Source organism: Mesoplodon bidens (assembly GCF_964165515.1).
Source record: "Mesoplodon bidens genome assembly, chromosome: 15".
Classification (NCBI taxonomy): Eukaryota; Metazoa; Chordata; class Mammalia; order Artiodactyla; family Ziphiidae; genus Mesoplodon; species Mesoplodon bidens.
In genome coordinates, this window is record NC_138171.1 from 34,796,897 (window position 1) to 34,823,379 (window position 26,483).

The 26,483-nt window shown below is 45.2% G+C and overlaps 1 protein-coding gene across 1 annotated transcript in view; it reads left to right on the forward strand.

Annotated features, from left to right (window-relative positions):
* Positions 1 to 284: 284 nt before the first annotated feature.
* Positions 285 to 26,483, forward strand: part of ZKSCAN1 (zinc finger with KRAB and SCAN domains 1) — a 46,883-nt gene continuing 20,684 nt past the window's right edge. Inside the window, exons 1-2 of the mRNA XM_081256812.1 lie at positions 285 to 382; positions 23,298 to 23,427. The gene's annotated coding sequence lies outside the window, so the exon portion shown is untranslated. The remainder of the gene's footprint in view (positions 383 to 23,297; positions 23,428 to 26,483) is intronic.

Sequence of the window (26,483 nt, forward strand, 5' to 3'; positions counted from 1 at the left end):
CTCACTCGTTTTCACACCTATTCCCCAGCATTGCCACCTGGATGTCCTGAAGACGTCTCAGAATCACGAGTCCCAATTCCAGCATGATCTTCCCCACTCCACCCCACCCCCAAAGAAAACCAAAACTACTTTCCCTCTTCACCGTCCTCCTCCTCTTCCGCCTCCTGATCCTTCTCCTCTGGGTTTCTCCTCCCAACCTCCCAAGCTAAGGTTCCTGTCCCCTCCCTTTCAGCCCCGGCAGCCTAGATGTCACCAAATTATGCTCTGACTCGGGCCCTTTTCTCCCGCAGACTGCTCCTGTCATGCTGCACCGCCATCAATTATTCACAGTCCTCACAAGTCTGTCTCCTTTCCTAACATGCTCGATGCTCTGACAACACAGGTAAGATCACGTCACTTCTCTCTTAAATGTCAAGATCAGGTGGAAACAACCCAAGTGTCCATCAAAGGGTGAACAGATAAACAAAACGTGATCTATCCAAACAATGGAACATTATTCAGCTTTAGAAAGGAAGGAAATCCTTACTCATGCTGCAACATGGATGAACCTGAGGACATTCTACTAAGGAACAGAAGAGCTTGGCTTAATCCAGAACTGGCTGTTGGACCCAGAGACTTCTTGTCTGACTTACTTCACTTAACATAACGCCCTCAAGATCCCTCTATGTTGTCAAAAATGGCAGGATGTCCTTCTTTCTCATGGCTGAATAATCCCATATACCAGAAGAAGATAGATATCGCATCGTCTTTATCCATTTATCCCTAGATGGACACTTAGGTTGTTTCGGTATTTTTACTATGGCAAATAATGCTGCAATGAACAGGAATGCAGATATCTCTTTAGGATCCTGATTTCATTTCCTCTGGATATCTACCCAGAAGTGGGATTGCTGGGTCATATCGTAGTTCTATTTTTAATTTTTTGAAAAACCTCCATACTGTTCTCCATAGTTGTTGTACCAATTTATATTCCCACCAATAATGCACCCTGTTCCCTTTTCTCTACATCCTCACCAGCTTTTGTTATTTCTTGTCTTTTTGATAACAGCCATTATAACAAATGTGAGGTGATATCTCATTGTCTTTTTTTTGGCTGCATTGGGCCTTCATTGCTGCACGCGGGTTTTCTCTAATTGCGGCGAGTGGGGGCTGCTCTTCGTTGTGGTGTGCGGGCTTCTCATTGCAGTGGCTTCTCTTGTTGCGGAGCACGGGCTCTAGGCTTGCAGGCTTCAGTAGTTGTGGCACGTGGGCTCAGTAATTGTGGCTCGCGAACTCTAGAGTGTAGGCTCAGTATTTGTGGCTCACGGGCTTAGTTGCTCCGTGGCATGTGGGATCTTCCCGGACCAGGGCTCGAATCCATATCCCCTGCATTGGCAGGCGAATTCTTAACCACTGCGCCACCAGGGAAGCTCCTCGTTGTCGTTTTGATTTGCACTTTCTGGATGATTGGTGATACTGAGCATCTCTTCAAGTACCCGTTGGCAATTGGTATGTCTTCCTTGGAAAAACGTCTGTTCAGGTCCTCTGTCCATTATACAATAAACAGATTATTAGGGTTTTTTTTTTTTTTTTTTTGCGGTACGCGGGCCTCTCACTGTTGTGGCCTCTCCCGTTGCGGAGCCCAGGCTCCGGACGCGCAGGCTTAGCGGCCATGGCTCACGGGCCCAGCCGCTCCACGGCATGTGGGATCTTCCCGGACCAGGGCACAAACCCGTGTCCCCTGCATCGGCAGGCGGACTCTCAACGACTGCACCACCAGGGAAGCCCGATTATTAGGTTTTTGATGTTAAGTTGTATAAGTTTCTTATACATTTTAGATAGGAACTCTTTATCAGATAGATGGTTTGCAAATATTTTCTCCCTTTCCATAGGTTGCCTTTTCATTTTGCGGATTTTTTTCCCCTGAGCAGGTCTTTATTTTAATGCAATCCTACTTATTTATCTTTGCTTTTGCTGCTTGTGCTTTTGTTGTCATCTTCAAAAAATTGTTGCCAAGACCAATGTCAAGGAGCTTTTTCCTTATGTTTTCTTCATTAGTTTTATGGTTACAGGTCTTATATTTAAGTCTTTAATCCATTTCAAGTTAGTTTTTGTGAGTGGTAGAAGATAGGGGTCCAGTTTCATTCTTCTGCAGGTAGTAATCCAGTTTCCCAGCACCATTTACTGAAGACACTCTCCTGTCCCTACTGAGTCTTTCTGATGAGAGGCAGCCCCGGGCAGCAGAAAGTGCACTGACTGTGGTGGTACAGGTCCGGGGTCTGACCCACTCTGTCAGTGAGAGGCCCTGAGCCCTGAGCCACGGAGAACTTTCTCCAGTTTGTTTTCTCCTCCTCTGCGGGGAGCTAGGATGATAACCCACTGTGCTCCAAACCCTTAGCTGAAACAGGCCTGAATACATTTAAGGGGAGTTTCTCTTGCACATAAAAGTTCTGGATTTGATTTCCAAGTTGTTTCTTTCGATTCACTTTGCTGCCCCTGGAGTGGGGCACACGCCCTGGGAGACGAGGTCTTGCCGGGTCTGGCCCTGGTCCTCTCCTGCCACCTGCGAGTCTGGCGAACCACTGAGGTGTGGGGCCTCCTGGGTCCTAGAGAGGACGCCTCGCCAGTCTGACGCCGACTTACTTCCGGCCTTTGTGTGCCGCAGTCGACCGCGGCCCGGGGGGTCAGTTCTCCGCTCTCCCGTCAGCGGGGGTGCGCGGTGAGGTGTGGCTCTGAGGCCCCCAGGATGAAGGTGTGGGTTACCGGGTTACGCGATGCCAGTCTCGGCCTGTGGGGCCCAAGAAGGCCCGGCGGCCAGTTGCAGGCACCAAGTCTCCCTACTCTCCCATTTTTGGTGTTGTCCTCCTTTTGTGCTCCCAGCCAGCCCGGGGGGACTTAACGGAGACTTGGGGCGGGAGCGGGGGTAGGTGCGAGGTTTGACCCCACGTTCTGGCCTCCTTGGAGCCAGCCTGGCAGCGGAGTTCAGGCCGCCCCCGCCCCCTCCCAAGTCCACAGAAACTCCTTTTGAAAGGACCCTGTGGGAAGTCCAGGTTGTTGAACCGCAGAACACACGCTGGATCCCTCGGCTTTGCATGTTCTTTATTCTTCCACATGCACTTAATCAGCCGAGCACTGACCTGGGTGTAGGGGGAATAAACATCAGACTAGATTTTTGCATTTCCCGAGCTGGGCGCTCTAGCAAGGGAACTGACGTGTGTTGTCGATATAATGTGAGATACAACCGAGAGATGGAGAGATACCGATAGAGCTGCAGCGGCTGAGATCAAATCCTGAAGATTTTGCAAAGGGGGGTTGGGGCGGGGGTGGTATTCGAAGAGAGTAAGAATTGGATCTGTGGCACTGCCCTGCCAGCCAAGGATATTCCGGATAGAGCTGGTGCAAAAGCCTAAAGGTGAAAGGGTGGGGAGAACTGCAGAGAGAGCAGTAAATATTTCAATACCATTCTGGTAAATGTTTATTCTGCACTGGGTAGTGGAGATTAAAGAATGTGTGGCCACAAATCCCTGCTCTAGAGATTTCTTCTAAAAAGAGTGAAAGTGGTCCAAAGGTCCAAACTTTCAGTTATAAGACATTCTGGGAATGTAACGTACAGCATAATGACTATAGTTAATACTGTGTTATATATTTGAAAGTTGCTAAGAGAGTGGATCTTAAAAGTCTGCATCACAAGAAAAAAAATTGTTAACTGTGGGGTGATGGTGTTAAGTAATTGTGGTGGACATTTCACAATATATACATATTATCAATCATGTTGTACACCTGAAACTAATACAATACTGTATGTCAATTATATCTCAGTAAAACCGGGGGAATTTTTTTAAATAAAAGGGGAAGGTAGCTTGATGGAAGGGCTGTGAGGAAAGCTTGAGGCTATAGAGTTAGGGAGACATGGGCTAATACACAAAGATTAGGGACAAGTGTGCATAAGCCTTTCCAAAATAGAGCATGTGGCCACCGGAGCTAACAGGAGGAAAGAAGGGGCGAGTACTGTTCTGGATTGGCCCGCACCTTGCTGAGTTCAGCTTCATTGGTGTGCTTTGCTTGCAGGCGCTGGTGCTTTAGCAGCTCAAAACAGTAAACTGAGAAAACTTGTATATGAAACAATAGGGCTTCACTTTATACTAATATGGTTCCCCTGTTTACCAAGTGTGCATGAGCTTATTCACATTCCAGAAACACACAGTCTAGGTAAACAGACTATCTGGTCACTGTTTTCTTCTGGTCCTTTTGTAACGCCTCAAGCTACATTTTTCTTAATTTCTCAGGAGGGGATGTGATGGATAATAATCATGGTTCTACTGCAGAGACTCACAATTATCAGAAATTGGGAAAGCATGTGGGGGAAAAAATGGGGTGGTGTGGATGAGATTGAAATATACACGATACAGGTAGTCCTCAAGTTACGAGGGTTCAGTTTACAGATGTTCTGTATGTACAGTGGCCGGATGCACCCTGCCTCCTTGCTCCACCCTCCCCCACGCCACCCCACCCCTAGAATCCACCACCCCTGAAGACGCTGACCAGAACCCAGGAGTTAAGGCGGAAGGACACGTGTGATGAGGCATCTCAGGGCAACCATGACTCACTGCCTTTTCCTGCCCCTCACTGCTTACCATTAAGTTATGCCCTCTCACACCCTTTCACAAGGGTGCACAAGCTCCCTCTTTACGTCCCTGCAACAGGCCCCTATCTTTCATCATTTGCCTTTTACCTTAAAAGACACACTGTCCTTAACACAACACTGTAAATCAATTATACCTCAGTTAAAAAAAAAAAAAAGCAACACTGTCCTTTATCCCCTCACCCTCTTCATACCATTTGTGAACTTAAAAATGACAATAATCACTGATTTGACTCACAATAATCCAGAGATATAAGTGTATCAAGAAAAGAGAAGGCCATAAGTATTAAAGTGAAATCACATGGGTGCCACCAGCACTTCAGTTATTTGAAAGCCCAGATACCTCACTCAGAATCCTCCCAGAAGTAATCTCTTTTTTCAGTAGTTCTCTAATCCTTGAACACTAGCATGCAAACTAATATAGCATTTCTAACCCAATTTTATTGTTTTCCTTTTGTACTTCTATGCTAGAATTTCTACTGATTTTCACTGCAGGTACACAGGGTTTTATCTACATGATGTTTTACCTAAACTTTTGTGAGAGCATAACTGATGTCTACAGCACTGCTTATTTGGGAAAATAAGCTCCAAATGCCCAAAAGCCCGTCTATAATGGGACTATTGGAATATATTGTTATATGTTAGAGATAACCATTTACATGTTAGTGTTTTCATCTTTGGATATTTATTTATTGTTTTAAATAATTTTTCTGCATTCAATCCACATTTATTGACCTTTTGCTAATATTTTCAGAAATAACACATTTAATCATCCTGCATGGAAATCTTTCTAAAATTTATGACACCTGCCTGTCTGTGTATGATTTAACTCACTTTTCTCTGACTTGGTCAACATTATGAATATCCTTTACACAATGACGCCCTCAGGGTTCTTTGCCCTACACAAAACGGTCTAACATAACTTTCTTGGCTCCACTGTACATTTCTTTTTCTTTTATTTATTTGCTTATTTGTTTATTTATTTATTTATGGCTGCGTTGGGTCTTCGTTGCTGCGCACAGGCTTTCTCTAGTTGTGGCGAGTGGGGACTCCTTCGTTGCAGTGTGCGGGCTTCTCATTGCGGTGGCTTCTCTTGTTGCGGAGCACGGGCTCTAGGCATGCGGGCTTCAGTAGTTGTGGCGCACGGGCTCAGTAGTTGTGGCTTGCGGACTCTAGAGCGCAGGCTCAGTAGTTGTGGCACATGGGCTTAGGTGCTCTGCAGCATGTGGGATCTTCCCGGACCAGGGCTTGAACCCATGTCCCCTGCTTTGGCAGCCGGATTCTTAACCACTGCGCCACCAGGGAAGTCCTGTACATTTCTTTTAAAAGAAAAAGTAAACAGAAGTCTTGTATACACAGATAATTTGCTCAGACAATTAAATATGAATCCTGCTCTCATGGCAGTTATTATAATAGTCTCTGAAGCTTTTTACGTTATTTCTAAATGACTCGAGAAGTCTGAATTTGTTTTAAATGGCATTCTTGGCACAATCCTTCCCATTCACCATTTTAAAGACATGGTTTAACACAAATGTTTACTTAGTTATGTTCAAAGAGGAACTCCAAGCCTGCTTAAGAATAAAAAGCTCTATCCTTTGCTTGGGGCTTTGTCCTTATTATTTCTGCAGACTGCCCTGATATTTCTTATCCCATCTATGTAGCAAACGTATTTACAGGAGTGAAGTGATTCATACACGCTTGTTTTCCAATTTCCTTTGGGCAATGAATAGGAAAACATTATTTCCTGGATCCACTCTGTCCTGTCATCACTTATCCCTCCTGGTCCCGCTTGGAACGTCAAAACACCCTCTTTCTGGGAGCAGGTCTGTAATCACAGTCTATTCTCAACCACATGGTCCTGCTGCTGGGAGGGTAGGATGGGAAGTAAAACCACAGCAGGGATGAATGCTCTTTCAAGGAAGTTCCCTTCTCAGTGGCTCTATCTGTGGTAGAGCGTTGCCCAGTGATGAGAAACGCTACGCCACCAAAGCGTCCATCCCAGAGGACTAGACTGTGCTGAGCCTTGATTTTGTCTGTTTTTAAGTGGAGACTTCAAACTCGCCCTCCCACCTCGCCTCCCACCTCAATGAAGAGTCGATGAGAAAGGACAGATGAAAGCACTGTGGAAACTACAGAACATCAACACTTGTCACAGCCACAAGGCATTAAGCATCTCTAGGAACCACCCATGGTACTAGATGCTTTGTAGCCACGATAGGATTTTTTTTTTTCTTGAAGACTATAGAGTTTTTGTTTAACTGCATCGATCTTACATATATGTTTTCTTTGTCTCATGCTGAAAATCTCAGTTCTCAAAAAAATCAGTATAATCATTCATTTACTTTATCCCATGATACACAAAAACTATGGAACGCTTCACGAATTTGTGTGTCATCCTTGCTCAGGTGCCATGCTAATCTTCTCTGTATCGTTCCAATTTTAGTATATGTGCTGCCGAAGCGAGCACAGGATCATTTTTAAAAGTCAGAACAGTTGCCAGAATGCATCAGCTGCAGAGTGGCAGAGGCTAGTCTGTTCAGGTTCAAAGCTCAGGCTCTTTTCACTAAAATCCTCCAGATATAGGCTCTTACTGTGCTCACATTTTAGAACAGGCCCCAAGCCATCTGGAAAACCCATGGGCTCTATGCATTAGGGGGAGTTTTGCTGCACAATATTCAAGAGGAAAACTGAAGTGTTTAAGACAAGAGGGTAGTATGATCTTGCGTTCTGGAGATAGCCAGAGATGCTGGAATATTCTTTACCCCAAATTTTGTCTTCTTCATATTATCATATAGATGCACAAATGACAAATGACATGGAAAAACAGAAGGACTTGATTGGTTTTTTTGAAAACTGCTAAACAACAACAGCAAAAAAAAGTTTTTCTTTTTTTAAGAAATGCAAAGGAATCCTTTTCCACTGGGGCTAAAATGTTTTCTTTCGGTTTTGAGAACTGTTCAATTTATCACCTGAATACAGGCATGTATTTTACTCTTTAGAAAAATTCTGGAGCTCTCGCTTCCTGCCCCAGAAATGCACGGCTGCTTCTCAGTCCCGCGCTGATGTCACCTTGGGACCATCCCCCCCCCCATATGTTGGATTTCCTGCTTCTGGATCCCCTTTCTCTCCTGATTATTCCTCCTTTTGGTGAAGCATACTCTTCTAGAAGCATCCTGAGATAGAGTGCCTGTTGGAGTTCATATTTTGAGACCTTGCATATCTGAAAATATCTTTTTGCTCTCCTTCAAAAAAACTCTTTTTTTAAGTTTGGGCATAAAATTCTAGTTTGGAAATATTTTCCCATGGAATTTTGTCTCCTAACTTCTAGTATTGTGATTAAGCCACCCAGGAACATTCTGATTCTTTGTCCTTTATATGAGAACTCTTTTTGATTTCTGGAAATCTTTAGGCTCAAAAATTTCACATCTATGGTTTGTTTCTTTCCCATTCATTTTGCTGAGTATTCAGTGGGCTGTGCATGTTCTCTATTTCTGAGAAATTATCTTAAATTCTTTTACTTATAATTTCCCCCACTTCATTTTCTCTGTTTCTCTCCTTCCAAAATTCCTAAAATTCAGATGTGGGACCTCCTGGGTTGCTTCTCTCATTTTCATTTTCCACTCATTTTTAAAAATTTCTTTGTCTTTTTTTTTTAAAGAAATAAATTATATACTGTTCTTTTTTTTTTTTTTTTAGTTTCTGCTTTATAACAAAGTGAATCAGTCATACATACACATCTGTTCCCATATCCCTTCCCTCTTGCGTCTCCCTCCCTCCCAACCTCCCTATCCCACCCCTCCAGGCGGTCACAAAGCACCGAGCTGATCTCCCTGTGCTCTGCGGCTGCTTCCCACTATCTACCTACCTTACGTTTGGTAGTGTATATATGTCCATGCCTCTCTCTCGCTTTGTCACAGCTTACCCTTCCCCCTCCCCATATCCTCAAGTCCATTCTCAAGTAGGTCTGTGTCTTTATTCCTGTTTTACCGCAGGTTCTTCATGACATTTTTTTTTCTTAAATTCCATGTATATGTGTTAGCATACGGTATTTGTCTTTCTCTTTCTGACTTACTTCACTCTGTATGACAGACTCTAGGTCTATCCACCTCAATACAAATAGCTCAATTTCATTTCTTTTTATGGCTGAGTAATATTCCATTGTATATATGTGCCACATCTTCTTTATCCATTCATCCGATGATGGACACTTAGGTTGTTTCCATCTCCGGGCTATTGTGAATAGAGCTGCAATGAACATTTTGGTACATGTCTCTTTTTGAATTATGGTTTTCTCAGGGTATATGCCTAGTAGTGGGATTGCTGGGTCATATGGTAGTTCTATTTGTAGTTTTTTAAGGAACCTCCATACTGTTCTCCATAGAGGCTGTACCAATTCACATTCCCACCAGCAGTGCAAGAGTGTTCCCTTTTCTCCACACCCTCTCCAGCATTTATTGTTTCTAGATTTTTTGATGGCCATTCTGACTGGTGTGAGATGATATCTCATTGTAGTTTTGATTTGCATTTCTCTAATGATTAATGATGTTGAGCATTCTTTCATGTGTTTGTTGGCAGTCTGTATATCTTCTGTGGAGAAATGTCTATTTAGGTCTTCTGCCCATTTTTGGATTGGGTTGTTTGTTTTTTTGACATTGAGCTGCATGAGCTGCTTATAAATTTTGGAGATTAATCCTTTGTCAGTTGCTTCATTTGCAAATATTTTCTCCCATTCTGAGGGTTGTCTTTTGGTCTTGTTTATGGTTTCCTTTGTTGTGCAAAAGCTTTGAAGTTTCATTAGGTCCCATTTGTTTATTCTTGTTTTTATTTCCATTTCTCTAGGAGGTGGGTCCAAAAGGATCTTGCTGTGATTTATATCATAGAGTGTTCTGCCTGTGTTTTCCTCTAAGAGTTTGATAGTTTCTGACCTTACATTTAGGTCTTTAATCCATTTTGAGCTTATTTTTGTGTATGGTGTTAGGGAGTGATCTAATCTCATACTTTTACATGCCCCTGTCCAGTTTTCCCAGCACCACTTATTGAAGAGGCTGTCCTTTCTCCACTGTACATTCCTGCCTCCTTTATCAAAGATAAGTTGACCATATGTGCGTGGGTTTATCTCTGGGCTTTCTATCCTGTTCCATTGATCTATCTTTCTGTTTTTGTGCCAGTACCACACTGTCTTGATTACTACCACACTGTCTTTGTCTTTTTTGTTCTATTTGCTGTCCTATTTCCTTAACCTTCTCTTCTGTTGAATTTTCCATTTTTGCTCCAATAATTTCCATTTCAAAGTTACTCCTTTTGTTTTCTGAGTGTTCCTTTTATAGAGCACCCTGCAATTTCTTCTCATATCTCTGAGGACGTTAACAGCAGGGGTTCTTGTTCACGATTTTCTCCTGTTCCCTCTATTGCCATGGTTTCCTGGTCTTTCTCTTGTTGTGGCTGCTGTTATTTCATGGGCTAGAGATGACCTCAGTGTTTTTTACTTCTTCACAGCAGGCTCCAAGCCCACCAGTGCTAAATTCAAATCCTCACACATCCGATTGCTTTAAATATAGCCCAAAGAAGGGTATTTTTAGCCACCTGAGCCTGCCTGCTTTGCAAAACTGCACTCAGCATCAGCTTACCTTAGATAAGACAAACCCTGGGGCCATTAAAGACCCCAAATCTGGGCTTCCCTGGTGGTGCAGTGGTTGAGAGTCCGCCTGCTGATGCAGGGGACACGGGTTCGTGCCCCGGTCCGGGAAGATCCCACATGCCACGGAGCGGCTGGGCCCGTGAGCCATGGCCGCTGAGCCTGCACGTCCGGAGCCTGTGCTCCTCAGCGGGAGAGGCCGCAGCAGTGAGAGGCCCGCGTACCGCAAAAAAAAAAAAAAAAAAAAAGACCCCAAATCTGCTTTTGCCCTTCAGGGGTCTCTGACCTGGAAAATCCCCACCGCACTGCTGAGTGATGCCACGGAGACACAAAAGTCCCCTCTGTGATTCCACTCTCTCCTGGGAGTTCCCTTGCCCTGTTCCCCCTCTGGGTGCCGCAGCTGCCCCTGTAAGGTCTCCTGCAGCTGTCTGTAAGGTCCTTTTCACGCAGTCCCGACCCAGTAGGCCTGTTCTGTGATCCTGACGCGTCATGGTCCCATCTCTTCCTGATCAGCCGTGAAATTCTCCACCTCACCAGACGTAAAGATGAGGGCTTTGCTCACATGTCTCAGCCGTCCACTCACATGTCATCGTGGGACTCTGGAAGGCCCTGGCTGTGGGCAGGGCTTGTCCACCACGAACTTCCCTCAACTCCCAACTGTCAGCATCTAGATCTTGTCTCTTGGTCAGTTTCTCCGGGGGAAAACCCTCCAGTCTCCCTCCTGAGAAGTCCAAGCCTGGCTGCCAGTACTCCGGATGCCCGGGGAGGAAAGGACCTGACCCTTGAAGGGTAGGGAGTGAAGGACAAGGCCACTCATCCACTGTGGGTCTGGGAGCCTGCACCCCTCAGGCTACCAACTAGACCCAGCTGGATCGAGGCCACCAGGCGCAGCTGAGATGTGGGTGCTGTACCAAAAACAAGGGGTTAAATGAATATCTACCTCCTGAATGGTGAGACCCTCCCCCCAAGCCCCTGTCCCAGGCACATAGTTTTTCCTAGGACAGGAGATGGTAAACTTCTTCTGTAAAGGGCCAGACAGCAAATATTTTAGGCTTTGCAGGCCACATGGTCGATGTTACAACTCTTCAACTCTGCCATCCTAGTGCAAAGGCAACTGTGTAAACGAAGAAACGTGGCTACCTTCCAAAGTCGCTTTATTTATGGGCTGAAATTTGAATTTAATATAATTTTCACATGTCATGAACAATGATTCTTTTGATTTTTTTCCCCAAGCATTTAAAAACATAAAATTCTATATATAAAATAGATAACCAACAAGGACCTACTGTACAGCACAGGGAACCCTACTCAATATTCTGTAATAACATATATGGGAAAGGAATCTGAAAAAGAATGACTGTATGTATATGTATAACTGAATCACTTTGCTGTACACCTGAAAGTGATACAACATTGCAAATCAACTATACTCCAATAAAATTTAAAAAAATAAAAATAAAAACATAAAATTCTTAGGTCGCTAGCTCTACAAAAAATGCAGCAAGCTGCAGTTGGCCCAGTGGTGGAAGTTTGCCCATCCCAGTCCTAGAACATCGTGGTCGAGGGTTTATTGTCAAAGGCCTCTGAACCTCTCTTACTCCTCTCCTTAGCAATGCTCCCAGCGCTGATTTTTACCTGTAGGTATAAGGGTTACCAGTTCTCTCTCCTTCATGCAGCCTCCAAGACGTGCCATGGAAATGTAGACATTTATGAACTGCCTTGGAGTGGAAAAGGTGGTGACAGCGATTCCGAGAGTTCCTGCCAAGTTCTACCCCGGGTGGAACAAATCGCCGATTGTTCTCTTTCCCTGGATTTTACCCAAGGTGATACAGGAATGCAGTGAGAGGAGATGTCTGGGGAGGGTGGGGCCCCTGAGACAGAGCCCTGACTCCCAGGCCTTGAGCTTATGAGTCAGAACCTCCGTCTCTGGCAAGAAAGATTGTTTTCCGTAGGCCAGGACCTTCTTAGCTCAGCTTCCAAGTTGTCAAGGAAAGAAATCCTCAGTTGCGGGGGCAAAATGGGGGTTTGGCAGAGAGAAGAGCTGCTTCTGCCACTTCTTTTTATTTTTGAGTTAATTTTTATTGGAGTGTAGTTGATTTACAAGGCTGTGTTAGTTTCAGGTGTGCAGCAAGGTGAATCAGTTATACATACACATATATCCGCTCTTTTTTAGATTCTTTTCCCATGTAGGTCATTACAGAGTATTGAGTAGGGTTCCCTGTGCTCTACAGTAGGTCCTTATTAGTTATCTATTTTATATATAGCAGTGTGTTTATGTCAGTCCCAATCTTCCGATTCTTAATGTGCATTTTGGAGGCAAATCAGGTCTACCTGCTAAGCCTCAATTTTTTTATCTCTAAAATGGGGATAATCATTCCCTACCTCATGGGGTAGTTGTGTGGATTAATAAAATAACATACCCCCTAAAGTCCCCATCACATCAAAGGGGCTCAACAAGTGGCAGAGAGTGTAGTTCTAATTTATCTGGACAAGGAAACTCAGAGAGGTTAAGGCACCATCCAAAAGGCACACAGCTCATTAAGGGTGGAGGCAGGAATAGAGTTTGTTTTCTCAACTCTCCAGCTGATATTCTTTCTTATACCCTGCACTGCTGGAAGAGGAGGTCTTAGTTCTTTTTCTTACCACACCTGAAATTCTACAGTAGGGAAGGTGTCAGGGCTGAAGGATATCAGGTCTGTTCCCCAACTCTTCTCACAGCCCGCTTGGTTTCTGCTGCAGGGGACAGACCCACTTGTCCCATGGCCAGACACTGGGCAAAGCAGACCTCTCTGCATCACACAGCACAGGGAGTATTGATGGGCATCACCTCTTCGCCACCTCCCCTCTCCCCCCTTCCTGCAGTCACCCCCATCTCTACCACCACGCGCTTCCTGATTCAAGCTCCCTTCCTCTGGACGGTTACAAAGATTCTTTGTAATGTGTTTACACAGGGAGGAGTGAGAGCAGGGGCCTGGCTGTACTCAAACCACAGGGGCCCCCAGCCCTGTTTACATAAAGAGAGAAGGAGACAAGACGGATGACCCCGTTGCCCGGGGGCCCAGATTGAAAACAGAACCCAAGTCCAGAGCCTAGGGCTCCTCGTTTCCTGGGGTACATCACACAGAAGCAGCACAGAGGCGCCGCTACCCAGGAGGCCTGTTTACTCTGCTGGGTGAGAGATGTTTGCACAGGGAGGGAGGTGGCAGTGCCATCTGGCTATTCTCTGGCTGAGCGGGGAAGCGGGCGGGGGACCTTCGCAGGTCAGGCCCTGTCTGTGTTCCAGGGCCTCGGGGAAGGCAGGCCCCTGACAACAGTCTTTTGGAGACGCTCTCGTCTCCTCTTTGAGAGTGAATCTGGCAGATTTGGGAAAAATTCTCAAAACAGTGCTAATTATTTTCCCCTTTAATTCATACCCACACCAAATAAATCATCTAGGACCTTTCAAAGTGGGGAGAAATGCCATTTTCAGCACTCAAGGAATGGCGATGTTTCATACACGAGGTACAGTTGACAAAGCATTGTCATTTCCACCGTTTCATGTGACCCTCAAGACAGCAAGGAGGTGGGTGGCTGCGGCCAAAATCATCCCTGTTTTACCGATGAGGAGCTGACACTTAGAGAGTCAAGTCACTGGCACGAAACCACACACCCAACAAGAGGCAGAGGCCCAGTGACTGCAGGTTATGAGCTTTTTCTACCTCGCCCCCTGCCTCCCACTTGGCTGTAAAGCAAGGTGTGCGGAGACCTTGTTCCAATATGTTACGTCCTTCCAGTGGCTCCTGGGAGAGAGCCTTGCATCTCAGGGACCTAGTGGAAAGCAAAGGCGGTGTGAGCTGCAGGGCACTGTGCCCGGACCACGGAGTCTGTCCATGGGTACCACCAATGGGGCGTTCCCCGGGCACCAGACAGAGCCTTATGTGGACCAGCCAGGTGAAACGACACAGAACATACATACTCTTCTACCACCAGCAGAATCGTGGAGGAGGGGGAACGTGCTATAGGGCCACCGAAGCTTTCCTCCAAGTTCATTTCTCCCTGCCTCCTCTTGGGCTTGTCCCCGTGCGTTCAAACCTGTGCGTGTCTACCTGAAGCCGTTACCTGAGTTCCAGCTCTGACCCTCAAGTCCCGCTGCCCTGCTCCATCCAACTTGCTTTGACCTGTGAGGTCAGCTGGACCCTCTCAGCTCTGCTCCCCTCCCCACTTAGCCCGGCTCCAGCACCTGACTCAGCACCTGGCCAGCCTCACTTCCTGGTCTTTCCCGTCGTGGTCAAATCCTGTCTCCCCTCTTTTCTCACCAATCCATCCTTCAGGGACCACTTTCCTGTGACAATTAATGTGCTACCATGTTTTACAGCTTGCAAAGTCCATTTGCCTACGTGCATATACACAAACATTCATACCGACTCACATTTAGCAATTAGCTTCTCCTCCCTGCTGGATCTCTATTCATCCCCTGCCTAAACTACCAATACTGGGTTGTTATTTTTTTTAATATTTATTTATTTGTGTTTTTATTTATTCATTTATTTATTTGGCTGTGCTGGGTCTTAGTTGCAGCATGTGGGATCTAGTTCCCTGACCAGGGATCGAACCCGGGCCCTCTGCGTCAGGAGTGTGCAGTCTTAACCACTGGACCACCAGGGAAGTCCCTCTAACACTGGTTGTTTGTGAGTTGTTGGGGTTTTTTTGTCTTTGCCTTCAATGCACCTGAGCTCTGCCTGCCATTTTTCTTTTAACTGACCTACGTTAAGATCTTCACTACCTTCCTGATAAATTGCTCCTTATACGCTTTCAAGCATTCTTCCTAATGTGAAGGTCTCACTTCCTTTCCTCCAAAAATTCTAACTAGCCCTCTCCTGTCTCTTTCTTCTCTCTCAACATTCAGAGCCTGTCATTGATTGTTAAAATGTGACTCCTAGAACCAGCAACTTTAAGGGTCAGGTGGCCATGAATGACAGTTCACCCCATGGCCAGCCACCCCGTGCTGCCTGGGTGTGTTTGCACATCCACACCTTGCTTCTACCCTGCCAGCTCCCTGCAGCAGTGACAGTCCTTTACCTTTATAAACTACACAGATGTTTAGAGGAAGCTCTGGGTTAGTTCAGCTGCTCTCTGGGTTCTATCCCAACTCAAACACGTCCTGTGTTCTATTACCTATGGGTTTGGCATTATACCAAAGGCAATTTGGGGGAGGCACTGTGAGAGGTGACTCCCAGCTTGCCTGTGATTGAAACTCTGACGATCAGAGAAGTCCTAGTAACATGTCCTAAAGTTGAGTCCTAGAATTTCATAGAGGGGCATGCAAAACCTTGTGCCAACCCTAAATGGACCAGAGTTCTAGATAAATCCTAAACCAGGACTTCAGGCACAGGGACAAGTCAGGATTCCAGACACGGGAACTCAGATCCAAGGAGACCTGGTCTTTGGAACAAAACAGAAATTCAGGTCATAGGTCATAGAACTGGTGCCCAAGAGCAACCAGAGTGACCTTGTGCTGAGACCTGAGGGTCAGCTGGGTCCCCTCACATCTTCCCCTGATATGAATGGGCCTGCAAACAAGGGGACAGCTCACCTGTGAAAGGACCACCAGTGGTCCCAGCTGGGCAGAACCAAGCAGGACTTGACTTCCTCCTCCTTCTGGGTCACCTCACTGCAGTCCAACCACTTCTCATTTCTGCGTTTAAAACTTAAGACTAGGGCTTGCCTGGTGGCGCAGTGGTTGAGAGTCTGCCTGCCGATGCAGGGGACACAGGTTCGTGCCCCGGGCCGGGAAGATCCCACATGCCGCAGAGAGGCTGGGCCTGTGAGCCATGGCCGCTGAGCCTGCGCGTCTGGAGCCTGTGCTCCATCCGCAACGGGACAGGCCACAACAGTGAGAGGCCCGCATACCGCAAAAACAAACAAACAAACAAACAAACAAAACCTTAAGACTAACTCAAAAATATATGCACCCCATGTCTATTGCAGCATTATTTACAATAGCCAAGATATAGAAACAACCTAAGTGTCCATCAATGGGTAAGTGGATAAAGAAAATGTGGTATCGGACTTCCCTGGTGGCACAGTGTTTAGCAATCCGCCTGCCAATGCAGGGGACATGGGTTCAAGCCCTGGTCCAGGAAGATCCCCCATGCTGCGGAGCAACTAAGCCTGTATGCCGCAACTACTGAGCCTGCGCTCTAGGGCCCTTGAGCCACAGCTACTGAGCCCACCTGCCACAACTACTGAAGCCCACGCGCATAGAGCCCATGCTCCGCAACAAGAGAAGCCACCGCAATGAGAAGCCCACGCACCGCAACGAAGAGTAGCCCTCGCTCGCTGCAACTAGAGAAAGCCTGCACGCAGCAACGAAGATCCAATGCAGCCTAAATAAATAAATAAATAGAAAAATGGTACAGATGAACCCGTTTGCAGGGCAGAAATAGAGACACAGATGTAGAGAACAAATGTATGGACACCAAGGGGGGAAAGCGGCAGGGGTGGTGGTGGTGGTGGTGTGATGAATTGGGAGATTGGGATTGACATGTATACACTAATATGGATAAAATAGATAACGAATAAGAACCTGCTGTATAAAAAATAAAACAAAATTTAAAAAAAGACATAAAATATTAATGAAGTATTTAGCGTAGTTGACATGGACATATACTAGATTAGTTGATTTGTTTTTTTTTTGTTTTCCCATGTCTATTTCGTTCTTAAGTAGTGTGTAAATATGTAGCCCATTTGCAGTGTTCTCTTACAATAGTAAGATAGTGATTGTCATGAAGCTCCTATGAATTGTACCACCACCCTACCCCACCCCTTTGCAATCTATATATATAAGTGTGTATCCCTAGAATGACTATTGGCATTGTCAGCTCAACTCTGAATTGCTTGTCTAGGTGAGGTCTCTGAGAGGCCAGTGTGTCCCCTGAAAGTGTTAGGTTACCATTTCAGTCACCAAGATGACAAGTGGTGGTTCATATAGGAAATGAGACCACCAGGAGATTGACTTCAAGCAGATAGGAGGGGAAATTACTTTTTCCAGCCCTTATCCTCTGAGATTTGAACTTTGAATTGCTTGCTAGTACCGCAAGAGAAGACAGGTGACTTCTATCATGTAGAAGCACGCTTAGAGTATTCCTTCTTGGAACCCAAGCCACATGGAGAAGCTGTGTGGAGAACAATCAAGGCCTTTAATCAACAGCCCCAGCTGAGTTCCCAGACGACAAACAGCACCAACTGCCCGCCCCAAGAGTGAGCCATAGTGGATATTCCAGCCGGGTTGAGCCTTCAGAAGACTGCAGCCCTGACACATGGTATAGAATTGCACTGTTGGGTCCAGTTAACCCACACAGAAATTGTAAGAGGCTATAAATACTTGTTGATTTAAAAAATAATAATAATAAAATAATAAATAAATTTATTAAAAAAAGAAAATGTGTGTGTGTGTGTGTACTTCAATATTATTCAACCATAAAAAAGAATGAAATCTTGCTATTTGCAGTAACATGGGTGGACCTGGAGGGCATTATGCTAAGTGAAATAAGTCAGACAGAGAAAGACAAATACCATACAATCTCACTTATACGTGCAATCTAAAAAAAAAAAAGCCGAGCTTGTAGATACAGAGAACAGATTGGTGGCTGCCAGAGGCTGGAGAGTCAGGGTTAGTGGTGAAAAGAGTCAAAAGGTACAAACTTCCAGTTATAAAATAAATAAGTCCTGGGGATGCAATGTACAGCATGGCAACTATATTTAATAATACCATATTGCATATTTGAAAGTTGCTAAGAGAGTAGGTCTGAAAAGTTCTTATCACGGGATAAAACAATTTTGTAACTATGTGTGGTGGCGGATGTTAACCTGACATTGTGGTGATTGTTTTGCAATATATATAAACATTGAATCATTATGCTGTATACCTGGAACTAATAAGGTTATACGTGAATTATACCTCAATTTAAAAAAATTAAGTACAGAAGAAATGGTACTCCAATCCAAAACCATGACTCTCCAGGTCTGGTATTTTGTCATTAAAGGGGAACACAAGAGATATTTTTGCAATTGTGTACACTCAGCATCAAAGAACCTCAGGCTCATAGATGCATCTTGAGGATTCATCCAGTCTGCCTTTTCTCAGATACAACATTCCCAACAAGAGACTATCCACCCTCTTTTTGACCATCTTTGAAACCATCCCTTCCTAAGGCAAAGCTCTTTCTTCTTTCTTACAAAGATTTTCCTATTGAGCCAGAATTGACCTTCCTAATAATTCCTACACAGTGGTCTTTGCTTTGTCTGCTGGAATCGCAAAAGAGAAATCTACTTCCTTTTCTGCATGTGGAAACAAGAGTCAGTCATTGTTATGGGCTGAATTATGTATCATCGTCCCCACACCCAAAGTGCATGTGTTGAAGTCCTAACCCCCAGTACCTCAGAAGGTGACTGGATTTGGAGACAGGGTCTTTGAAGAGGTAATTAAATTTAAATGAGGTGGACTTCCCTGGTGGAGCAGTGGTTAAGAATCCGCCTGCCAGGGCTTCCCTGATGGCACAGCGGTTAAGAATCCGCCTGCCAGTGCAGGGGACACGAGTTTGAGCCCTGGTCTGGGAAAATCCCACATGCCGCAGAGCAACTAAGCCCGTGCACCACAACTAGTGAGCCTGTGCTTTAGAGCTCGCGAGCCACAACTACTGAAGTCTGTGCACCTAGAGCCCGTGCTCCTCAACAAGAGAAGCCACTGCAATGAGAAGCCCGTGCACCGCAACGAAGACCCAATGCAGCCAAAAATAAATAAATAAATAAATTTATTTAAAAATAATGATTAAGATGGTAACTTAAAAAAAAAATTTAAATGAGGTCCCTGGGGTGGGCCCTAATCCAGTAGGACTGGTGTCCTTAAAAGAAGAGGCGATTAGGACACAAACACACAGAGCGAAGACCAGTGAGGACACAGGGAGAAGGCCATCTGCAAACCAAGGAGGGAGGCCTCAGAAGGAACCAAGCCTCCAGATGTTAAGACAATATATTGTTATGGCGGCCACTGCAGACTAATACAGGCTCCCAGCTAAGCCCCCTCTTCAGCCTAAGCAGACCCTGCTCTTCTTACTGAGCAGGGATCTTCCCTTGCTCCTTCCCCATGTGGCTACCTCTCCCCTCCCTGCACTCTGGTTAGTTCCAGTGCCCAGAGGCGAAGCCCTGCAACCAGCTGTCCTGACCATTTGTGGAGGAAGACATGCCTCTCACTTCATTGGACTCTGTGCTGCTGCTCACAGAGACTAAGATTTATTTAACTTTGATTGACTCACCCTTGGCTCCCTTTGAGCTTACAGTCCGTAAAGAACCCCAGGGCTTGTTCACTAACATTACTGTCAAAAAGCCACATCTTCCACTTCTGGGCCTTCTATGCTTATTTTTTCCAGACTGATGTTCCATCTTAGATGGTAGCCACAGGGATGTTTTGTAGACTTTTCCCCCTAAAAGCAGAACACTTGGCCCTGTTATATTTTAACTCATCCATTCCCTGTCTGTGGATTGGAGTCGGGGGAGAAGGGACAGAAATTGCTTTTCTACCTTCAACACATTAGTTAACACCGTTAGTTTAGGATCATGTGCTAATCCAACTTTATGACACCAACATTCTTGAGTATGACACTGATAAAAGAGGAAACAGGTCATATAAAGCACATATAAGAGGATCTTGTTGAGGCTTCCCTGGTGGCGCAGTGGTTAAGAATCCACCTGCCAATGTAGGGGATATGGGTTCAAGCCCTGGGACTCCACATGCCGTGGAGCAACTAGGCCCATGAGCCACAACTACTGAGCCCGCGTGCCACAACTACTGAGCCCGTGTGCCACAACTACTGAAGCCCACGTGCCCAAAGCCCATGCTCCACGATGAGAGGAGCCGCCGCAATGAGAAGCCCACGTGCCGCGATGAAGAGTAGCCCCCGCTCGCCACAACTAGAGAAAGCCCGCGCGCAGCAATGGAGACCCAGCGCAGCCATAAATAAATAAATAAATAAATAAAATAAGAGGATCCTGTTGAATGAGAATAGCAGTATGGAGCCCAGTGGTAGCAGTCTCTGGAGACTCCATTTAAAGTTGATATGAGTTTGTTAATAGAACTTGGGTCTGGTAATTCAACCAACTAAAAATTCCATCCAACTCTGCCCTTACCTGCCTTCCATTTATATAGCAAATAGTCATTGAGGGCCACATTTTTCCAGCCTGTCCCCCAGGAATAAGATCCATAAAATCACTATCTTCTCTACAAAGCAATATCTCCAGGTATTTGTCCTTTGTACTTTGCACGAGCATCTTCATTCTAGTGTTCCGTGATTTAATGATTAAGCCTGTTTTACTCCAGTCATGCCACCTATAATTTTTCAGACTTACAAGTCTTACATATAATATCCTCCTGGACTTCTACTTCTGGCCATATAGCAGGTAAGAAGATTAGAGAAACTCCCCCTGTAGAGCATACCGAAAAATGATGGGTTCCATGAAAAAGACATCTTTTATTAATACTGTATGTGAAAGAGCTGGTTGGAAAGTAAGGGAATTCCCTGGAGGCCAGAAAGGACAATCCAGAGCGATAAGCACACCCGTGAGAGACTTTTCCCTGAAGTGTCTGCTCACCTCTGGTGTCCAGAGCGTGGGGTTTTTTTTTTTTTTTTCTGCGGAGCACAGGCTCTGGACGCGCACAGCCCCATGCTCTGGGGCTTCCCTGGTGGCGCAGTGATTGAGAGTCTGCCTGCCAATGCAGGGGACGCGGGTTCGTGCCCTGGTCTGGGAAGATCCCACATGCCGTGGAGTGGCTGGGCCTGTGAGCCACGGCTGCTGAACCTGCGCATCCAGAGCCTGTGCTCCGCAATGAGAGAGGCCACAACAGTGAGAGGCCCGTGTACCGCAAAAAAAAAGAAATCATCATAGATGCCTTTAATGAGTATGCACAAAATTGGTTTGCTTTTTTCACAGCACCACTATGAAACTATCTTGATTATTTACTTGCGTCTTTTCCCCCATGTGGATGTAAGCTCCATTATTTCCTCTTCTGATTCAGATTATGATAAGAATAACAATAATAATGATAATGATAGGTAACAGGCCTTGAGTATTAACTGTGTACCAAGCATTTTGCTATGCATTTAATACATTATTTATACATTATGTCATTTAATGCTCACAAAGACTTCATGAGGTTAGTATCATTTTCACCCTTGTCAATTGATTATCAATAATGATCAGTTATTAATTATCATTATTTTACATATGAAGGAACTGAAGGCTTAGAGAGGTTATTAAAAAGCCCCCAAACACAACCATGCAGTGAGTTACAGAAGTAAGACCTGTAGCAACTATGCCTATTTTCTTCCTTATTTGTAGTATATAGTTATATATGTATTTATATATTTCTATGTATTTACTAATCTGTCCTTTTTCTTCTGTTTCTCCTATTATTTTATATAAAGAGTGTTACTAATTTTACATCAGAAATGGTTAACTTACAGTTTAGATTTTAGGTTACAGACTATACAGGTGAGATTGGAACTGAACCAGATATTAACACCCAATGGTGAATAAGTGACTGATGGGGATTTGTGGAAATGCGCAAAAGCATTTCACATGTATGAGGGATCATTGCAACAACTTAAGTGAAAGTAAAGTGTGTTTTGTTGTTGCTGCTGCCACGTGGAAGTTAAATCTTGATGAACAGGGAGAAGGAATGCAGTGGACTCTTCCTGTCAGCTCTCAGTGCCCAGCTTGATTCTCTCCCTTCTGGCTCCCACTCTGTATGGAAGAAGCTAGGACCATGCAAATTACACTTTCCAGACTCCTTTGCCAGCAGGTGACTCTGGTGTCATTTCCTTTGGGGGTAGTGGCAGCAGCAACATCTTTGATGGTGGTGATGGCAAGCTGACAGCTGATGGTGAAGCAATGGCCTGAGGATGCAGGTCCGTACGTGCCCAGGACTTAGGAACTGGATGGACAGCCTGCAGGGAGAGTTTGAAGAATTCTTCTCCCAGGAAATTATGGTGGGCAGAACGATCCACCCCCCAAAGATATCTATGCCCTAATCCTGAAACCTGTGAATATGTTATCTTTCATGGTGAGAAGTCCTTTGCAGGACTTCCCTGGTGGTGCAGTGGTTAAGAATCCACTTGCCAATTCAGGGGACGTGGGTTCGAGCCCTGGTCCCGGAAGATCCCACAGGCCGTGAAGCAACGAAGCCCATGTGCCACAACCACTGAGCCTGTGCTCTAGAGCCCGCGAGCCACAACTACTGAGCCCACATGCCACAAATACTGGAGCCCGTGCACCTAGAGCCTGTGCTCCACAACAAGAGAAGCCACCACAATGAGAAGCCTGCGCACCGCAATGAAGAGTAGCCCCCACTGGCCGCAACTAGAGGAAGCTCACGCGCAGCAACGAAGACCCAGTGCAGCCAAATAGAACAGGGAGATCAGCGGGTGCTTTGTGACCACCTAGAGGGGTGGGATAGGGAGGGTGGGAGGGAGATGCAAGAGGGAGGGGACATGGGGATATATGTATAGTATAGCTGATTCACTTTGTTATACAGCAGAAACTAACACACCATTGTAAAGCACTTACACTCCAATAAAGATGTTAAAACAACCAAAACAACCAGTTACATCCCTCAATATCCTTCTCCCAGAGGGCCCACCCACCTCCAGGATGTACAATTTTCTCATGCAGTGCAAAGAAAAAGACTATTTTTTTAAAGGGAAGGAATTGCAATAGTGCTTCCATATTGTTGGTGGAGGATCAGCATTCACTTCACGTTCGGATGGCTCTTTGTTTAGGAAAACCCCTGGAGGGGACTTGTATAAGAAAGGGAAGGTCCCTCGGCCCTGGGGCTCTTTAGACAAGAGGTAGCACACAGGGCCACCTGCAAATCTCTCTGCACCCAACTCAGAGGGGGTGTATTGTGTGCATGCCCAGTGCCAGTGTGCCCCTCGTTTGTTTGCTGAGTACCAAGTAAAAATTGAGAAACTTCATCTAAAAATCCCACTTCTCTTTTCTCCTTGGAAGAATTAGCCTTTCTGGAAATTCTGAGTCCACACCTGGCTTGGCAGCAATAGCCTGAAGTGTGAGTGCCTCCCTCAGCCAGGGCCTGTGCTCAACAGATGGACAGCCACCCACAGTCCCACTTCAAGCTCAGGTAACAATTAAATTTATCCCAGCCACTGGCTGCCTGGCCCCTGAGGGTACTTGGGGGTGGGGCAGATGGACGTACATAAAGAGACATCGATATTCAATAGAATAAAAGCTCCAAGAGATTGTTAAAATCCTAGAAGAAAGAAGATGAGAGGGAGGATCTGGGTAAAGCAGAGAGCTTGGGTGCGGGGTAGGGCTAAGCATTAGCGAGCTGGGCAGGTATAAATTCCCGATGGCTGCAGTGGTTGCAAATGTTGAATATTCACCTTGAGTTTGATTCCAATCTGCATGTTATCATTTTCCTCATTGATTCAGAAACTGAGGATTAAATCTATTGTGCACAGCAATCTTTTTTCTTCCCAGCATTTTATCCAGAAATATGTTTGCACAGCATATCAGAGGTAATGGAGCAGGTGAGGGGGGCGACCATTCTGTAGGAAAGCCCAGCTCAGGGACACAGCCACTGCACCCAGACGCGCTGACAAGGGCCAGATAGCAGGCTGACTGCTGGTGGTGGTCTCTCTGTGGAGCCACAGGAAGCAAGAGGGGACAGGTGGGAAGGCCAGAGGCCACACACAGTGGGACAGCTGGGGCCACAGAGGATGTGCCATGCAGGGGCAGGGGGAGGGGGGAGGCGTGAGGGCCAGGCCCTCAGTCAGCACAGAGGTGGCCGACCTGAGAAAGGTCCTCACGTGGGGACTTCTCCTTCCCTGGCCTGGCCCCTTCCACCCCGCCCTGCTCTGCCCACAGCCTCGCTGGCACAGGTGCACAACAATCTTGTGTTATGGACCTTTCATAAGTCCAAGAACTGAAGAAGAGGCTTTTCCAAGCCAGGGGACTCAGAGTAGACAACAGCAGGCAGTGGCACTTAGGGGCAGCAGGAGGAGAAGCTGACCTTGTCACAGCTGACCTTGTCACAGCTGACCTTGGAGGAGGCTTGAGACAACCCCTTTTTCTTTTTTTTTAAATTAATTTTTATTGGAGTATAGTTGATTTACAATGTTGTGTTAGTTTCAGGTGTAGAGCAAAGTGAATCAGTTATACATATACACATTTCCGCTCTTTTTAAGATTCTATTCCCATATAGGTCATTACAGAGTACAGAGTAGATTTCCCTGTGCTATGAAGAGACAACCCCTTTTTCTACTACCAGAGAGTAACCTTTGGAAGAGGGGCCCCACAGATCCCTTAATTCTGCCCTGGGAAACCTGCACCAGCAGGACAGAGAAGTGTATTTATATGGCTCTGGATATATGCATCATTTCACTTTGTATTTTGGTGACCCATGCATTGATCTAATATCCCCACAAGACTTTAAACTTCTCGAAGACCAGTGCTATGTCACTTTTGTATCCTCCAAAGTCAAGCATAATCCCTGATACATATTATATGATCAATGGTTATGAATATATAAATAAGTTTTGCCATAACTCTGATGTGACCCAATAAATTAAGCAAGGTCAATGGAAGGACATTTGCCACCCTTCTGGTGTAAGTAGATTTGCTGCAGGACAAAGATAAGAATTAAACCTCTTTGGGGAAGAAATATGGTTGTATGCATATTTTTTATTGAAGTGTATAGTTGATATACAATATTATATAAGTCACAGGGGAAATGTGATTCACAATTTTTAAAGGTTATACTCCATTTATAGTTATTATAAAATATTGGCTATATTCCCTGTGTTGTACAATATATCCTTGTAGCTTATTTTATACATAATAGTTTGTACCCCTTACTTCCCACACCTATATTCCCCCTCCCCCCTTCCCTCTCCCACTGATATCCACTAGTTTGTTTTCTATATCTGTGAATCTGTTACCTTTTTGTTATATTCTCTAGTTTGTTGTATTTTTTAGAGTCCATATATAACTGCTATCAGATGGTATTTGTCTTTCTCTGTCTGACCTATTTCACTTAGCATAATACCCTCCAAGTCCATCCACGTTGTTGCAAATGGAAAATTTTCATTCTTTTTTTTTTTTTTTTTTTTTTTTTGGTACGCGGGCCTCTCACTGTTGTGGCCTCTCGCATTGCGGAGCACAGGCTCCGGACGCGCAGGCTCAGCGGCCATGGCTCACGGGCCCAGCCGCTCCACGGCATGTGGGATCTTCCCGGACCGGGGCACGAACCCGTGTCCCCTGCATTGGCAGGCGGACTCTCAACCACTGCGCCACCAGGGAAGCCCTCATTCTTTTTTATGGCTGAGTAATATTCCATTGTATACACACACCACATCTTCGTAATCCATTCATCTGTTGATGGACTCTTAGGTTGCTTCCATATCTTGGCAATTGTAAATAATGGTAATATATATATATATGTACATATATATTTTTTTTAACTCAGTAAACTTGCTTGTCAGAATCTGTCCTATTTAAATAATCCAAAAGACATCTGCACAGAGATCTTCATTTAAATATTGCTTAACCTAGCAAAACTTTTGAAGTATTCAGCATGTCTAGAAATACAGGAATTATTAAATAATTAATGGTACAGTTGCTTGATGGAATACTATACAGCTATTAAAATGATAATTATCCATTCTGTGTAGCAAAATTTTAAATGTTAATGATATGATATTAAGGTTTTTTAAGTAGCATGCATTATTTCACATCAACCACATGGGGCTTTTCTTTGTGGCAAGGAACAAAGTGAGACTCTTTTGTTGGCAAGGGATTTATTCTAAGGACACACGGACACATGGGGAAGTAGGGAAACAGGATACAAGAGCATCTGCAGCAAAGTCAAGTGGTGCAGAGAATAAAACTTTGGAACCTGAGGGTTATTCAGGCTGTCACCTCCTCATGCTGTGGGTTCTCAGCACTAGGTGGCTGGGCTCCCTTCTGTGAGCTCTGCCATGTGGTGCATCAGCCACTCTTGGGCTTTGTTTCTATAGCTCAGTTGAGTTTTCTCTACTGAAACCACTGCTTACCCATGACACCCATGGCTTTGTGGCTCCTGTCACCTAATGCCTTCTGCTGACTGATTTCTGCTTGGCCCCAGTTTTCTGTGTGTCTCCCATTTGAACTCCCCAAGAAAGGAGATCTAGTCGCTTT